The 3,265-nt window shown below is 43.8% G+C and overlaps 1 long non-coding RNA gene across 1 annotated transcript; it reads left to right on the forward strand.

The window, feature by feature from the left end:
• Positions 1-466: 466 nt before the first annotated feature.
• On the forward strand, positions 467-2,158 carry LOC115351095. Its single transcript, XR_003926694.2, has 3 exons — positions 467-967; positions 1,122-1,195; positions 2,120-2,158. It is a non-coding gene; the product is annotated as an uncharacterized LOC115351095 (long non-coding RNA).
• Positions 2,159-3,265: the final 1,107 nt, after the last annotated feature.

Below are 3,265 nucleotides of genomic sequence, written 5' to 3' on the forward strand. Positions count from 1 at the left end.
TTTGACGAGGGATGATATGAAAACTAAGCAGATGCTGCTCTTTCTCTACATGTTGTACATATCCTGGTTCAGAGGACGCTCAGGCCAATGCTGCAGGAGGCTTTTTGAAAAATAGATGCTCAGAAACTCAATCTGGCTGCAGTTGTATGCCAAAAAGGAATGTAATACACTCCATTTTTGCTTTAACCCTTCTCTTTGTCTTTTATTTTCCCTACAAAATACCAGTCTTGCACAAGCAAATTACATAGGGAACTCCCGTACCAATACCATATACTTAAAGATGTACTGCATATTACTTTAAAAAGTACATGCAAATGGAGTCAACTTTTTGAAAGAAAGAGCTTTTCCTCTCATTGCACATTGCTTTCAGCATTATTGTGATTCCTGTGCAAGGACTGGACCTTCAAGAGAACCGCATCTTTATATAAATGGAATTTTTTCAGTTCAACATCAAGAGGAACGGACATCAATGTGAAAGTAAGTGAATGTTTAAGTGGGCTTACATTTCAGCATGCATGGATCCTAAAAGTCATCCCCAGTGCAATGACCTTCCCTAATAGTTGTATAGCTATACAGTTTGCTTAATCTTTTAAGTGCATTACAATAAATAGATGCATATACTGCAGCCACAAGCACAGCAAGCATCAACAGCAAAAATACATTTCTCACAGCTTTTCCTAAAGTACCATTCACCTTTTTCCCTCAGACCCAAAGAAAGCACTCACCCATCTCCACTAATTCCCTCAAACACAGAAGCTGTCAACTGAGAGCCCTGGCTGCCAACTCTGTTAAAAGTTTTCTGGTGCCCCAGTTGCAATGGGTGATAGCCCTCCACAGGCTTCCAAGTGAAATGTGATCATTTCTTGCCCATCCTTGTGTTCTCAGCACCATCCAATTAACAGTGGACCCCGACCAGCAAGGATATCCAGCAGTGAATATTATTGCTAACCCAACTGAGCACCTGCTGGTAAGGTTTCCCTGTTTCCCTCTGCACTCTAAATACTCTCATTGTTTATTCATAGAGTCAAAGATTAAAGCCAGAAAGGACTACTGTGATCATCTAACCTCTAATCAGAAACTTTTCCAATTTTTCAACCTTCTCATTCACTTGCCGACATTAGATGTGGATGCCGAATGCAGTTGACAGAGACCCATTTTATTTTCCACCATACTTCAGTCTTCTGGGCTTGTTCAGGTAACCTGGTTTCTTGTTCAGCTGTCTCTGTAGCAGATTTGGCAGGACTAGTCTCTGCCATCCAGACCAGTTTTGAGCTCTGTCCCAGAGCGCTGCCTCAGCTCTATCTCAGAGGTCCCAATGTGACAACTCAGCTGTTTAAGAGATGTAGAGATCCTGGTGCCAGAACTCAGAATCAACCAGCTCAACTGACATTTGGGTAAATTGTTCAGCCTTACATCTGAAAACTTACGAAAACTGGCATCTTGAGGTTTTCAGACAGCATTTGTACTCTTCCTTTCCTTTTTGGCTGTGGTTTTTTTCCAGTAGAACAATGTCACTGTCCATGTCAAAAGTGAAATGTGTTTCAGAAGAGTCTGGGTTTTCCTACTGGTAGGTGTCCAGAGTAGCTCAAGAGACAAAGCTTAAGGAGGAGACCAGTGAAGAACAAATACATGGGTTCAAAGTGTTCCTAGAAACACAAGAACTCTGGAGGTCCCAGGCTGGCATAGACTTGTTCTTAGCTTGGCTAATTAGGGCTGGAACAATGTTCTTTTAACACACATCTGGTTCTTTGATGTGAACTGGATTGCATCTGCATGATTCTGAAACTGGACAGAGTGGAAACGTGACCATTGGCAACTCTTTGTGTTGTTGTATCCTGAACTGCTTTATTGTATACTTAATTCTGGTAGGTCAAAGCCTATCTTGAATAATTCTGTGTACTTGTGTAGATAGACAGGTGTTAGTGATCTGAGTATGGCATCTTAAAAAAAATACAGAATATCCTTCATACCTGATTTTTAATTGTGGGTCAAGTAACTGAATGATAGAGAAATCTTACCTGTTGGTAGAGTACCAGTACGTTTTACTGTCCATGACAAGCTCAGACAAACACTGAGCTGAAACAAGTTCAGGACTCAATCATGAAAATGGTCTTTACAGACACAGCCCATGGAGGTCCACACTGGAACAGCTATCCACTCTGCAGCCCGTGGAGGACCCCATGCCAGAGCAGATGACTGTGCCCAGAAGGAAGCTGCAGCCCATGGAGAGCCCGTGCTGTGCTCCAGCAGACTCCTGGCAGGAACTGCAGCCTTTGGAGAGGAGCCCGCACAGGAGCAGGTTTGCTGGCAGGACCTGCAGCCCATGGGGAACCCACGCAGTTCATTCCTGAGGGATTGTACTCAATGGAAAGGACCCACGCTGGAGCAGTTCGTGAAGAACTGCAGCCCATGGGAAGGACCCATGTTGGAGAAGTTCGTGGAGAACTGTCTCCCGCTGGAGGGACCCCACGGTGGAGCAGGAGAAGAGCACAAGGAGGAAGGAGCATCAGGGGCAAGTGTTATGAACTGACCACAACCCCCATTCCCTATCCCTCTGCCCTACTCAGTGGGAGGAGGTACAAGAGTTATGAGTGAAGTTGAGCCTGTTGGGGGTGGGGAGTGATAGAGTGGCTTGGCGGGTACCTGGAGGCCAGCCAAGGTCAACTCACCACAACCAAAAAGGTGTTTTGAATGTAAATAGAGCAACATTGGCAAAGTCATGTTTGGTACCAAAGTGGCAAAGCTAGCTTCCTTTGCCAAAACACACCAATAGTCTAGTTTCACTGCTCTCTTTAAGGCTACAGGTCCAGGTGGTATAGCTTCGGGGATGCAACACTGACTGACACAGCAATGCCACAGAAGTCAGGCCTTAGTAAGCGACAGCATGTGCTAAACTCATGGCTCTCACTGATTCTCTCAATCTCCTGGCAGAAGCTTACCTAGTGATTAGCATATATAACTGGGACTTAGGTTACCTAGGGCCTTTATTTCTAGCTAGGGCATTGGCTTGCTGGGTGACCTTTAGTGAGACATCTCAGGTTGTTCTGCCTCTTTTCTCTGCTGTACAATAGAAAAAAATATTTCAATACGGACGTGAAAATTCATTAATATTTGTAAAGTATTTGCTGATCTGTAGAATAAAGGCATTCTATCTGTGAATAATTCTCCTTGCCTTATACTAAAAGTGCCCTATTCTTGTCTTCATAATGAAAATGGAGATAAACCAAAATACTACAGCAAGTGATAGTGAAAAATACTTTGGTTC

This window comes from Aquila chrysaetos, chromosome 15, assembly GCF_900496995.4.
Source record: "Aquila chrysaetos chrysaetos chromosome 15, bAquChr1.4, whole genome shotgun sequence".
Classification (NCBI taxonomy): domain Eukaryota; kingdom Metazoa; phylum Chordata; class Aves; order Accipitriformes; family Accipitridae; genus Aquila; species Aquila chrysaetos.